Genomic DNA, 14,937 nt, shown 5'->3' with positions numbered 1-14,937 from the left:
GAAAGCAGACACAGTATCTTTATTTTCAGATGATATGATTTTATACATAAAAGACTCCACTAGAAGATGTCTGTCTGTCTGTCTGTCTGTCTGTCTGTCTGTCTGTCTATCTATCTACCTATTTATCTATTATCTATGTATCTATGAAGTTGGATGAGCAGAGAAGGGAGGGAGGGCTTGGGAGAGTTGAGGAACAAAAAAAAATATGATCAAAATTCAGTGTATGAAATTTTCAAAGAATAAGTAAAAATAATAATTTCTTTAAAAAAAAAGAATGTGGTGAGGAGTGAAAGGGCATCCTGTCCTCGGTTATAGAACAACGAATAGCAGATGTGTGGACTGTGGGTTAACAGCCAATCTTACTGACGGCCCTGAATGAAATTCTGATGACAGCAGTGACCACAGCATGCACTGCACTTTACAGCGAGCAAGGGCACCACTGAAACTTTTTTTCTCTATATTCAGTTGTCACCCTCAGTTAACTCAGAAAAAAAAATTCTCTTAATATTATCTCCTGCCTGGAGAATAAGAGCTTAAAAAGCTGTCCAGGGTCACACAGCCAGGGGTAGCAGAGCTAGACCACAAAGATCGCCTTCCTTTATAACCCAATTATTTGTCATGAAAAATAATCATGACAGCTCCTTTGTCATCGTGTGGTATGGATTCTACAACCCAGCAACTTTTTAAATTTGGCTTTTATTTTGTTACAAATGAGTTGTATGGGCACACAACTAGACAGCCTTCTGCAATATCAAAGAGCATCCTCTACTTGTATTTTTCCATTAAAAGATAGATTAAGGTGACAAAATTCTCTTGTATGTATATGTGTGCCTCCTCTATTCTCACTCCTTAATGCTTTTTTCTTTTACAAGGTCAGTTTATGGGGTTGGAGAGATGGCTCAGAACTTAAGATCGTCCAGATTATCTGGACATGATCCCCAGGCCCTACATGGCAGACCGCAATGATCTGGAATTGCAGTTCTAGGGGACCCCACGAATCCTCTGGCCTTAGGGATACACCTAGGCACAAAAATAAAAATTTAGCTTATGAAGTTATGCCACTTGCACTGGTGATGATCCTGCCAAGAGCCACAGACTAACAAAAATCCAAGCCTCAGGCATGAGAAACCCCCTTTCCCGTTGTGGTTAGAGGAATCCAAGAGACTCCCCAAACAATATTTGTAGGGAATGGCATCGGCTCAGGCTACTGAGTTCTCAACACAAAGGAGATTTATTTGTCCCAGAGGGACAAAGGGCAGGAATAAGAGAAAACACCAGGAGTAGAGGATGAGGAAGAGGGGAAAGGAACAGTGGAGAAGGAAAAGGGGTATTTGCGGGGAGGAGGGGACGAGGACTGCCTCTGGACAGAGAGGAGACAGATGTGGCCCATAAGCAAATGGCAGTTTATAAAGGTAAAAGGGAAACTCCGTGATAGGATGAGGTGTTTAAATTTAATTGGGCATGTTAATTAGATAAGCCAAAGGGTGAGTTTGATTGCTGGACTTCAGTATTTCAATCCAAGGCTGGACGTTGGTTGTCAGCCTCAGGAGGAGGAAGTGGCCAAATAAGGGACTAGACCTTGGTGTCTAGCTTTAGGAATGTAATGTGACTGGTTTTTTAGCAAAGCAGAGGGACTGGGGGAGAAGAGCAAGGCCTGCCACGCTGTATTTGCCAAGCTCAGGCTGGCTAGAGTCCCTTCAATGGTAACTATTGCTGTTGCCCTTGGTTGCTTCTTCCCAGGGGTTAAAGGTTAAGTACCTACTGCTGAAGACACCATGCACTTTGAACACAGGACTCAAGGATCCAAAATGGACCTGAAGGCCTGGTGTAGTGGCACCGACTTTTAATCCCAGAATTTAGGGGGTAGAGGCAGGTAGATCTATCTCTGAGCTCGAGGCCAGCCTGGTCTACAGAGTGAGTTCCAGGAATACCAGGGCTCTATTATATAGAGAAACCCTGTCTCAACAAACAAACAAACAAACAAACACATCTAAACTAGATCTGACCTGAATGCCTCCTCTCCCGGGACTAGCTTTTAAGCTGCTATCTAAGCTGCCAAGGGGGGAAATCAAGCAATAGTTCTACCCAGCTGTGACTCTTAGAAGCAGAATGACAAGCTATCACTTAGGGTGCAATAGGGACACTCATATCTTGGAACTGAAGGGCTGGACAGTAGGAGGCGCTGGAGACCCAGCCAGTTACCCGGGGCTGCTGACATCTTGATCCTTAAAGGAGAACCTACTGCCACTAGCACCAGGCATAATTCCAAACTGTGTCCCAAATACTCATCCTTAGACCCAGAGATAAGAGCAGCTCTCGCCGCCCATCAAAGAAGCTTCTCTTCGCGAAAGATGGAGACCACAATAGAAAGCCTCAACTGGGCAGAACGCGGGGACCAGCGACCTCCTCGTGGGGTGCTCAACCCGATAGATACACCTGCAGCGCAACTTCCACACCTGAGGCTCAGCGAGCACTTCACTGAGATGAGGAAGAAAGATTATGAGAGACAGAAGACCAGGAAATCTGCTGTGAGGTTGTATCTCCCCGAAAGGCCAGGGACGCTTCACCTATGCTACCGGAGCTGGTTAGTTTTATGTCAACTTGACCTTGACCTTTTTGAAGAAGGAATCTCAATTGAGAAAAACATCCCTACCAGACTGGCCTGTGGAGCAAGCCCGTGGGACATTTTCTTAATTGATGGCTGATGTGGGAGGGCTGTGCTCACTGTGGGCAGTGGTCCTGCGTACCATAAGAGAGCAGACTGAGCAAGCCAGCCAGCAGCACTCCTCTGTGGCCTCAGCGCCAGTTCCTACCTCCTCGCTCCTACCTTGAGTTCCTGCCCTCGATGATGGACTACAAGCTGTAAGATGTGAGTTGTTTTTGGTCATGCAAGGTATTTGCCTTAACTAAGTAAACACCTTGACAACATGGCTACCCACACAAGATCAGAATAAGGACGTCATCAACGGACATTCTAACATGCAGGGGGAGGGGGGGCTCTCCCAGGATACAAGAGAGGGCTCTCCCAGGATCCCAGACAAAGAACTACAAGTACCTAAAGAATACTGAGAGAGTAAGAAGTCAGTCTTCCCTAGAGATGATCCTCTTCATTGGTTACCCAACACAAAGTGGTCAGCCCTTAAATCATACACAAATAAGCGACACTACAGACTCAGCAGTTTGTATTTATATGTATTCATATGTTTATATAACAGTAACAAAGAATAAGAGGACATGGATTTGGGAGGGAGAGAAGGAGAAAAATAGCTGCAAAGAGGGACAGGAAGAGGAATTTTATATATATATATATATATATATATATATTTTTTTTTTTTTTTTTTTCTAATTCTAATTCTAAATTTCACCAAGTGGGAGGCAGAGGCAGGCAGATTTTTATGAGTTTGAGGCCAGCCTCGTTCACAGAGCAGTTCCAGGACAGCCAATTTATCTCTAAAAAAATTTTTTTTTAATTCTTGGACATATTTTTTTAAGTTCACTTTATTACTATGACAAATCCCTTACTAAGAAAGCATGACAGAGGTGTGGGAGGCATCAAAGTATTAATATGGCAATGAAAGATTCCTTGTCAGGTAAATTCAGGCCTGAAAGAATGGAATGATTATTTCCTGGGAGGCTGAGTCAGAATTAATTAGAAGTAATGTCTTACAAAAAAAAAAAAAAAAAATCAGGTACATTCAGAATGTAGTTATTAGACATAGTAGCTTCCTATACTACTAGCAATAGAAAACCCCAAAGTTACCTTCCTTCTAAACACACAAACACACACAGATACACACACATACACACACACAACACACACACACAGATACACACACATACACACACACAAACACACACACATACACACACACATACACACACACACACCTATTCTCAGGATTAAAACTCAAGCCACAGGCCTCATTTTTAAATGGATATTTCTCAGCATCTAAATTGATAAAGTTACCCTCTTAGTTACAATTGAAAGGTAGAAAATCTACTGTTCTGGAGTTGCCTGTGTTCAGAAGAATAAATGGCATAGGCCTATCTGTCAAAAGCAACCAGACACACTTGAAACTGCATTTTCATTATACATATAGGCAAAACACTCATAAACCTAAAATAATAAAACAATAAAAAATTGAAAAACTAAAGCCAGGCGTGGTGGCGCACGCCTTTAATCACAGCACTCGGGAGACAGGGGCAGGCGGATCACTGTGAGTTTGAGGCCAGCCTGGTTTACAAAGTGAGTCTAGGACAACCAAGGCTACACAGAGAAACCTTGTCTCTAAAGAAAAAAAAATTGAAAAATTAGCTGGGGCATGGTTCATATACCTTTAATCCCAGCACTCAAGGAGGCAGAGGTAGGTGGATCTCTGTGAGTTTGAGACCAGCCTGGTCTACAAAGCAAGTCTAGGACAGCCAAGACTAAACAGAGAAACTCTGTCTGGAAAAAAAAAGCAAAAACCAGTAATAATAATAATAACAACAACAATAATACTAATTTTTTATTAAACTGGAGTGTTCAGTGACTAGGCTCTCCACTGAGGGCTTATACCATCCCTTCCAGTCAGCCCAGTGTTGTTCAGAACATGACTGTAAATAACATGAATGCAGTGGCTTCATACTTGCCAAGAATAATTCCTCTTTTCAAGCCAGTGGATGCTCAAATGCTTCTGACTGTGTCAGATCTCAGTGGAAACAGTCGCCAAGTGACTGACTCATTGGCCAGGTCATTTATTACTTCTGGTGTCTGCATAACAACAGAGAGACAGGACAAAAGTGTGTAGTGGCGACCCCAGGATTGTAGCTAGAATTATAGGCCAAAGGACTGGTGTACACAGAGCTAGCTATTCAGGCAGGAGTGTGGGACAATTACTATTCACCCTTTTAATGAATGCCAGAAGAGGAGTATGTTTTCTCAAGATGCCAACTGTGTATTTAAAAAAACCAAAAACCAAAAGACCAGCATGGTAACAGTGCCTAAGGCAAGATTGAAAATTGTAGGAAAACCTACCTACTGTACATTGGGCAACAGCCACATTTTGGTTTGGAAATTCCCTCTCGCCCCACGGCTAACCCAGGTGTCTCCGATGCAGCTAATTGTATCCAGGACCCATGGAGGGCCACACATGGGCCACACTTAGACAAAGAGAGCATCATTCATAGGCCATTGCTAGTTCACAAACAGACTTTGTTGGAGCCACCAGGGTGGCAGGCAGCTTCCGTCATGCTGAACTCTGTCCCAGCACTCTTGTCACTGGGAGGAGCCTATTACATTGTACACTCGGACCTGACACAGAGTTTAGGGCTGAGCCAAGAAACTGCAAGCTAGGAGCTGCTCACAACCTGGCTGGTTTAGTTACATAAACCAATGAACTTCCCTTCTTAAACTTTCTCGACAACTTTATCGTTTTGTTTGTCCCTACACAACCTGTGGGTGTCTTTTTCTTCCTCTTAAGCCAACAGTGGCTGATTCAAGAGTTAGACATTAAGGAAATCCCTTTTCTCTTTGGTCCATTGAGCAAAAGCTATTTTGTTCTCTACAACCTCGTGACTCAGGGGAGTACAGCCAGGTCATCGCTTCCTCTGTGAGGGACTTTCTCAACTCACCCCTGATCTACCACCTGGAAGTGGTCCAGGAGCCAGGGCAGCTGGGAGTCAATTACTCCGTCCACTGTTTCACAGCCCTGCTACTTTCTCGCTGTGGACGTTGGAGGCTGTGCCCTGATTCTGCCTTGATTACTCCAATTTCTGTGGCTCCCAACAGCTCTGTGGGGTGCTCATCACTAAGGGAGGTCTTTGCCTCTCCTATCGAAACAAAGATGCCACCGCCTGTTTATTCTTGTTGTTTTTTAAGGTAGGGTCTCTCTGTGTAGCCTTGCCTGTCCTGGACTCTCTTTGTAGACCAGGCTGGCCTCGAACTCACAGCGATCACCTGCCTCTGCCTCCCGAGTGCTGGGATTAAAGGCGTGCGCCATGGTGCCCAGCTCTGTTCATTCTTATATCATAGTGTACACAGACTTCTGCCTGCCAAAAGCAAGCGAGTGATTCTGCAGCCGTGGACATTAGCAGGATGTCCTCTAACCCAATTCAATCCTTATGTCTTCAGGCTTAGAACTCCAGCCCTTGTTAGATGCCATTTGCAAGTTTCCAGGTGGTTTTACCTGCAACCCTGAGTAGTTGGCTACTACTCAGAGCTTCCACTTCCCCGTCACCCAGTCTGATTAATTTAGTTAAGTGTCTCACAGAACTCAGGGAAACATTTCCTACCTAACTCTAGGGAACATTGTGAGGAATAAGGATGAGGAGCTAGATGCCTGGAGTGACGCCTGTCGGAAAGGCCACAGTGCTTCTATGCCTTCTTTGAACCCCATTCACTCAGGTTTCTGGAAGATTTTTGAACCCTTTTTTTGTGTGTGAATGTTATTTAAGTTCTACTAGATAGGTATAGTTGATTTAAATCATTGGCCATTGGAATTGACCTTAGGAATCCTCTCCTCCCTAGGTGTGTGTGTGTGTGTGTGTGTGTGTGTGTGTGTGTGTTTGTGTAAATCTCAACATTTTATGTTTTGGCCTTTCCAGTTACCAGTCCCCTCACCTCTACCCCCATCTCTTTGTCTTTCTGTCTGTCTCTAACATTGTCTGTCTCTGTCTCTCTGTCTGTCTGTCTCTGTGTCTCTGTCTCTGTCTCTGTCTCTGTCTCTCTCTCTCTCTCTCTCTGTGTGTGTGTGTGTGTGTGTGTGTGTGTGTGTGTGTGTGTGTGGTGCTTGGGATCAAACCCAGGCCTCAGACATCCCAGGCAAGTGCTACACTACGGAGACAGCCCCTGGGGCTGGGGAGATGGCTCAGCAATCACAGGCTGATGATTTGACTCCCCAGAATCCATATAAAAGTGGAAGGAGAGAGCCAGCTCCACAAAAGTCATACAAACACATATGCTCACATACACATGACATACACATTAATGATAATTAAGTAATTAAAATTATTAAAGGGAGAGAGAGAGAGAGAGAGAGAGAGAGAGAGAGAGAGAGAGAGAGAGAGAGAGAGAGAGAGGGAGAGAGAGAGAGAGAGAGAGCGCGCACCTGCTAAGAGTTTCCGATCAGCTATGTGCTGTAGTTAATTCTCTCTGCAAGCCTGGCATGGGTTTAACATTATACCCATTTTATAGATCAGGAAACTCAGGTACAGATCAGTTTAACTCCCCAAACTTAACAAGCAGTAGTTGACAATGCCATAAGGAGAAAAGGGGTAGACACTCTCCTGTATGTTTCAGCCAGTCTTTTTAAGGACTCCTCCAGATACTAATAATTTCTAAATGATGTTAAGGAGAGAAGAAGGAGAGAGACCAGCATCGGGTATAGAGCTGACGATTTGCTTATGGCAATAAAGTAGAGAAATCCAGCACAGTAAGCCAGAAGATCTTATCCTTGTTGGAAAGGACAAGACAATGAAATATAATTACAAAGAAAGTGATGTTTGCAATCGCAACTACTCATAACAGAGACTATGCTAGAAAGCCTTGACCCTCCACAAACCCATGTGACTTCTTACTGACCAGGCGGGGCAGTGGTGGCGCACACCTTTAAGCCCGGCACTCGGGAGACAGAGGCAGGTGGATTTCTGTGAGTTGGAGGCCAGCCTGGTCTACAGAGTGAATTCCAGGACAGCCAAGGCTACACAGAGAAACCCTGTCTTTAAAAACAGCAACAGCAACAGCAACAACAACAAAACAAAACCAAAACCAAAACCAGACAAAAGGGATAGAAGACCAGGCAAGAAGAGCCTGGAAGAGGCTTGGATAAAGGAACTGTCTGGAAAGTATACTCTTCAACCTGTTGAGCTGTCTGCAGGCTGTAGGGTGGGCTCCAGGCTTGCAGATTTTGTGAGCAAGCACCAGTCAACAGTCACACCTAAGTCAGTATTTCAATATAGTCTTTGTTTATTCTACCTATAGCTACTAAGTAACATCTCTTTGTCTTCTCTTGGCTCAACCTTTTAGGACTTTTCTTTTATCAGGATTAACCCTTACATGTGAAATGTTTAGGTGGTAAGGTCTTTAGGTCCAACACACTGATTTTTCTTTCCAGTGATTATGTTCTCACACCCACACTAGTGCCTGGAACAAAAGAAACGGACCACTGGTATTTGCTGAACTCACGAATATGTAGAGAGCACACTGAGAGGAAAAGTATGCTGAAAGAAACAAGGCAAAGTTTCTTGTCTAAACCTGTCAGTAAGAATAAACAAGGACATAGGGTATCAAGTCTCTTCTTGGTAACGTGCTGTCCTTCCTCTGAGTGCCACCAGGTCTCCCCCTCCAGGGGACATGGTCAAATGTGAGACACCAGAGTGCATGAGAAAGTCATATCACACTCTCCACTCAACTGTGGAGAATGTTCTGACCATTGGCTAGATCTGGGTAGGGGTTTAAAGTTTACCACCTGTATTGTACAGGGGAAGGTAATCCCTCTCAGGAACAGTCATAGGGGAGGGGAATAAGGGGAAAATGGGAGGGAGGGAAGAATGGGAGGATACAAGGGATGGGATAACCATTAAGATGTAACAAGAATAAATTAATAAAAATTAAAAAAAAACTAATTAAAAAAAAAAAAAGAATAAACAAGCAACTATCCAGGACAGCTGGTGTGAGCCTATTCTAGGCAGCTCAGCTCCTACGAGAGTGAGTCTCACCAGTCCTTATAGTTAAATATATTGGGGAGTGGCCTAGAGTGTCTGGTCAGTTTCAGTAATTTCCTAAAGCTATTGAGTTGTTTGCTGTGTGGATTTATGGAGCCTCCTATAGGATAGAATGTTTCTCCTCCCCTCAGAACATGCTGTGAGCATCCTGTGTCTTCACAAGCTCCCTTTTTAGAGTATCCTGCTATTACCTCCTTTCTAACACCCTGCACCTTAATGAGCCCCCATCCATGGTGGACAGTTTTAGTCTCAACGGAAACTGCTGTACAACAAACACCCATAAAGGACACTTTGCTAGAGGTGCCATCTTGGAAATTCTCAATGATTGGCCGCCATCTTGGAAGTTCTCAATGATTGGCCTACATTAAAAACTGAATCTTCAGTGTTAAGATTTAGCTTTTAGAATTTGGCACTGAAAGCTAAATGGCCACTAAGCTTGCTGCAGTCTCACGAACTTTGGCTTTCTTGAGGATTTGCTTTCCTTCTCTCAGTTTGCTAGCCTGACAGAGAGGTATCCCCCTGTCTTTTCAAAAATATTTTTTTCAGCTAGAACGCAAATGGATTTAGTTATAGAGTTGGGATCCTGACTGTCTCCCCAAAGCCATGTGTTGTTGGCTTCATTCCTAGGCTGCTACTATCGGGTTATGGTAAGAACCCGACTGTGGGAGGTCCTTGCGTCACAAAGGTGTGTCCTCAGAGGAGGATGTGACCCTAGACCCTTCTTTGTTTGTTTGTTTTGTTTTGTTGAGACAGGGTCTCTCTGTGTAGCCTTGGCTGTCCTGGACTCGCTCCGTAGACCAGGCCCCCTTTTCTTTTCTTCCTGGGCCATGATGTAATTGCTTTTGTTGTAAGGACAAAGAAAAGACTCTTCACTCGAGCCTACCGGTATTCAGTGGGTAACTAAAACAGGGGGTAAATAAAACCCCACCACTTCTCTGCTGCTATTTTCCACCGCTCATGTTTGCACCAAGTCACTCTCTTTCGAAGCCACCTTGAGTTCCAGGAACAATTAGACTGAAGAGCAAATATCTTCTTGTTTGTTTTGGTTTGGTTTTCCAAGACAAGGTTTCTCCGTGTAGCTCTGGCTGTCCTAGAACTCACTGTATAGCTTAAGCTGGCCTCCCAAGTGTGGAGTATTGCCTTCGGGTTTCCATTGCTGTGAAGAGACACCACGACCATGGCAACTCTTAAACATTTGATTGGGGCTGGCTCTCATGTAATTCAAAGGTTTAGTCCCTTATCATTGCGGTGGGAAACATGGCGGCACACAAGGCAGACATGGTGGTAGAGAGGCAGCTGAGAGTTCTACATCTGGATCCACAGGTAACAAGAAGAGACAGTGAGCCACTAGGCCTGGCTTGAGCTTTTCAGAGAGCTCAAAGCCAACCTTGGTAACACAGTTTCTCCAACAAGGCCACACCTCCTAATAGTGCCGCTCCCTATGAACCTGTGGGGACCATTTTCTCTTAAACCACAACATTCCACATCTCGCCCCTTGTGGGCCTGTACCAATAGCATAATGAAAAAAAATGCATTTAGTCCAACTTCAAAATTCCCCATAGGCTATAACAGTCTCAAACTTGTTCAAAGTCCAAAGTTCAAAGTCTCTTCTGAGACTCATGTAATCTAAACTGTAATCTCCTGTAAAATCAAAACGAAAAAGCAGATCACATTCCTCCAACGTATAATGGCACAGGATATATATTAAAATTCCAAATGGGAGAAGAGGGAGCACAGTGAGGAAATACTGGACCAAAGCAAGATCTAAAGCCAGCTGGGTGAACTCCAAACTCTGAATCTCCATGTCTGAAGTCAATATGGTCTTCAGATCTCCAACTCCTTTCCACTTTGTTAAATGCAACACACTTCGATCTTTTGGGCTGGTTTCACTTTTCTGTTAACTGTGTACTTCTGCAGGTATCCCATGGCTCTGGCATCTCTAACATTTTGGGGGCCTCTAAGGCAATCCAGGTGTCACCTTCACAACTTCACGCAATGACCTCTCTAGGCCCCCATACAGGGACACCCCTGACGTATGCCTGGCCTCTGCAGCTTTCCTTGGTCATGGAGGGAAATTCCACAGCCCTTTCTTCTGTCCTTAACTCTAAAGCTAGAACCATGTGCCATAACCTGTCAAGTTCTGCTGCTTGCTGGGGGCTGGAACATGGTCCCTTTCTTCAATCACATCCTCATCAGCTTTCTGTTTTCAGCGCTTTCCTTCACGGCCTACACTTGGCTGTCCTGACACTGAATCTGTAGACCAGGCTGCCCCCAAAATCAGACACACAGCTCTAAGATTTTTCTTTAATTCCTTTTCACAAATTGGAACCTTAGCTGGGTGAGATCTTGCCCCGAGGTCAGCACTCTTTATTCCATTTATGTGTATCCTCTCCTTTCTCACTCTCCCTCCTCAAGCTAAGAGTTATGTCAGTAGCAGCAAATACAGAGCTAAAAATCTAATCTTTTGTTTTGCTGGTATAGCTATGCTGATTAAAGTTCCATTACAACACTATTCTTTCTTAGCTTTTAGGGTAAATGGTTAGAACTGATTTGCTAAGCATACTCCCTACACTCACACACACCACACCACACACACACACACACACACACACACACACACACACACAGAGAGACAGAGACAGACAGAGAGAGAGAGAGACAGAGAGAGGGAGGGAGAGTCATCTAAGGCCAAAGAATCCAGCAATGATAATTTTTTGCCCCACTGCACATGCCCACTGTAACGATTGCCTCATCACAAGTCCAAAACCAGGAGGCCAGCTAGCTCATCAAGGGCTGAAACCTCTGAAACCAGCCTGTTCCCACCAGAAGTGAATGCAGTGACAGAAAGCAGCGACAGAAAGCTGACTAACACACACTGGTAAGCTGTAACCAGCTAAGGCTCACTTGTTTGCTAGGAGCAAGCCATTGAAAAGCAAACACTGCTGTGGAACAAGTACAAAATCAATTACCAAATTTAGCGAGCTGCAGAAAACTCAGCAATTGTTGATTTAATGAAATATTAATATCATGATTGATGGTTTAACGCAAGAGGACTCTAGAGAGCTCATGATAAAGCTAGACAATGTATGCATATATATGTGTGTACTTGAACATGCATATGAGCACTTAAAGTCACGTCTCATTTAATCTTTATCAAACTCTGTGTGGCTATGATTCTATCAGCCCTATTTAAAAAACACAGACACAGAAAATTCAAGAAAATGATTCTGGGACATTTTAGACTAGAGAATTCTTCCCATCAATACCTTTAGCTATTAGCAAGACAATATGAATTGTATCTTAAATACCAAATAAACTTGCAAAAAGGAATGGGAAATTGCTAAGCACTAAGACGAAACTGTAGCCTTTCCGCGCTGCCCAGGGATGGGTTCATACGGCGTTGTTCTTGATTCCTGTCGTAACTTAAAAGGAAGCTTACACAATGTCAGGAGCCCTTGATGTCCTACAGATGAAGGACGAGGATGTCCTCAAATTCCTTGCTGCAGGAACCCACTTAGGTGGCACCAACTTTGACTTTCAGATGGAGCAATACATCTGCACAAGGAAGAGTGATGGTATCTACGCCATAAATCTGAGGACCTGCATGCAGCTCGAGCTATTGTTGCCACTGAAAACCCTAATGACGTCAGTGTCATCTCCAGGAACACTGGCCAGCGAGCTGTGCTGAAGTTCACTGCTGCCACTGGAGCCACTCCCATTGCTGGCCGCTTCACACCTGGGACCTTCACCAACCAGAACCAAGCAGCCTTCAGGGAGCCATGGCTTCTAGTGGTGACTGACCCCAGGGCTGACCACCAGCCCCTCACAGAGGCCTCTTGCGTCAACCTGCCAACCATCGCTCTGCGCAACACGGGTTTCCCCCTGCGCTATGTAGACATTGCCATCCCATGCAACAAGGGAGCTCACTCAGTGGGTCTGATGTGGAGGTGGATGCTGGCCGGGAAAGTACTCCGCATGCGTGGTATTATCTCCTGTGAGTACCCATGGGAGGTTATGCCTGATATTTACTGCTACTCTACTACCCAGAGGAGACTGAGGAGGAGGAGCAGGCTGCTGCTGAGAAGGCTGTGACTAAGGAGGAATTGCAGGGTGAATGGACTGCGCCAGCTCCTGAGTTCACCGCTGCTCAGCCAGAGGTAGCAGACTAGTCTGATGGTGTGCAGGTGCCCTCTGTACCCATCCAGCAGTTCCCTAGTGAGGACTAGCCAGCCACTGAGGACTGCTCAGTAGCTCCCACAGCGCAGGCCACCGAGTAGGTCGGAGCCACCACTGAGTGGTCCTGAGCTGCTCTGCAGACACCTGAGCAAAGGGGAAATGAAAGGAAAATCAAGTCCCTAAAAGCTGGAAGAAGAAGAGGAGGGGGAGGAAGAAGAGGAGGAGGAAGAGGGAGAGAGGAAGACACAACTTTTTGACCAAGTTTTACCTCATGAAGGTTATGAAACCTAAACAGAGTGATTAGAGTCTAGGGATTTGGACTTTAAGGCTCCCCAGAGGGCTAGGGAAACAGCTTAGCTGGTCAAGTTCTTGCTTTGCTTGCATGAGGTCATGATTTATGTCCCTAGAAGCAGGGAGAGGGGGCAAAAAGACCTCAACTAAAGTGCAACAAGAGTTGAGATGGAGCCTTTTCTTTTAAGGAGCTGGGAATGTAGCTTGTATGGCACAGTGCTTGCTTAGCATGCCCCAAACGCCAGGCTCTAACTCCAGTGTCACATAACCCTAGTGTGGGGCTATATATATGTAAACCCGGTAGATGAGAAGGTAGAGGGGTTAGGAGATGAGAGGCAGAAGGTCAAGATCATTTGGAGCTGTGGCTCAGTGGTATAGCTCTTACTTAGTATTTGTAAGGTCCCAGATTCAAGCCCTACCACTGTTAAAAATAACGAACAAATGAATGAACAAGTGAATGAATGAATAAAACTTGACATTCTGGGTTGTTGGATTTCTGAGGCACCGTAAAGAGACAGAAGCCAGACTTCGACAGAGGAGACCATGTTTACTGGCACACACAGTGAAAGGGCATCCTCTCTCCCGAGGGAAGTAGAAGGGGTTTGCCAAAGGGAAAAATGGCGGCTGCTCTTTAGAGTGTGGGAACGCTTGCAACGCATAGCTCACGGTTTCTCGCTGCAGTCCCTCCGTCCTGTAGTGGCCTGCCCAGAATCTGGCTAGCCCAAAAGATGGCCAAGCCAGGCCTCCGCTGCTGGTAAGATGGAGAATGAAAGTGTCTGCCCCTGTGCTCGCAGCAGAACATCTCTGTCTAGACAGTTGCACTGAGGCATAGCCACGGAACGTCCAATCGAAACAGATGAGAGAACATTCCGAAATAGTCGTTTTATAAATAAGACCACAGGAAGTTCCTACAGCCAAAACAATTTTGGATGAATTTTAAGACACATAAGAAGTAACTTGTTGTGAGTTAGGGCCACCAGGAATTTAAACATAATTAGACTCTCCCAGAGCTTGAGGATGCAGAATAGTAAGGTACAGGCTGCAAAGTCTGTACTTGGAAAATAAGGCAACACAGAGAGAAAGAAGAGAAATGTGTAGAAAATGCAATTTTTTATGAAAGAGGGAGCATGTAAATATGAAAAGGGGCTAGCAAGAAAAAGTGGGAGCTGGAGAGATGGCTCAGAAGTTAAGAGCACTGACTGCTCTTCCAGAGGTCCTGAGTTCAATTCTCAGCAACCACACGGTGGCTCACAACCATCTATGATGAGATCTGGTGCCCTCTTCTGTCAGGCAGGAACAAATACAGGCAGAACAACAACAACAACAACAACAACAACAAAAAGAATGAAAGAAAAAGTGAAAAAAAAATCCATCCACAAGAGGTTATGGCAGATGCTGAAGGTCCATTAGCTGTGAATGGCGGAACCAAAATTCAAAGCTCAGCTTACTCCTGAAAGTTCTAGGCTATGATCACCAAGCTATAGCAGCCACATGGTGCTGAGAACCAAACTCAGACCCTCTGCAAGAATCCTGAGTGCTCTTAACCACTGAAACAGCTCTCCAGCTCACATAACAACTTTCTTAAGAGGTTTGTTATATTAAACATTTTATATATATATATATATATATATATATATATATATATATTGCACATGAGCATTAAACAGCGTGTGCACGTAGGTAGCATGTACGTATTTTTCAGATGTCACAGTCCCTAGGCAAGTATCTATGAAGAGAGGAATGATGAGTATGTTGTTGTTTTACCTG

General features: G+C 44.6%; 1 pseudogene; it reads left to right on the top strand.

Moving 5' to 3' along the window:
• Positions 1–12,145: 12,145 nt before the first annotated feature.
• On the top strand, positions 12,146–13,007 carry LOC127207521 (40S ribosomal protein SA-like; annotated as a pseudogene).
• The last annotated feature ends 1,930 nt before the right edge of the window (positions 13,008–14,937 follow it).

This window comes from Acomys russatus, chromosome 24, assembly GCF_903995435.1.
Source record: "Acomys russatus chromosome 24, mAcoRus1.1, whole genome shotgun sequence".
In the NCBI taxonomy this organism is placed as follows: Eukaryota; Metazoa; Chordata; class Mammalia; order Rodentia; family Muridae; genus Acomys; species Acomys russatus.
The sequence above is the reverse complement of the archived record's forward strand: the minus strand, read 5'-3'. Positions and strand labels throughout refer to the sequence as shown.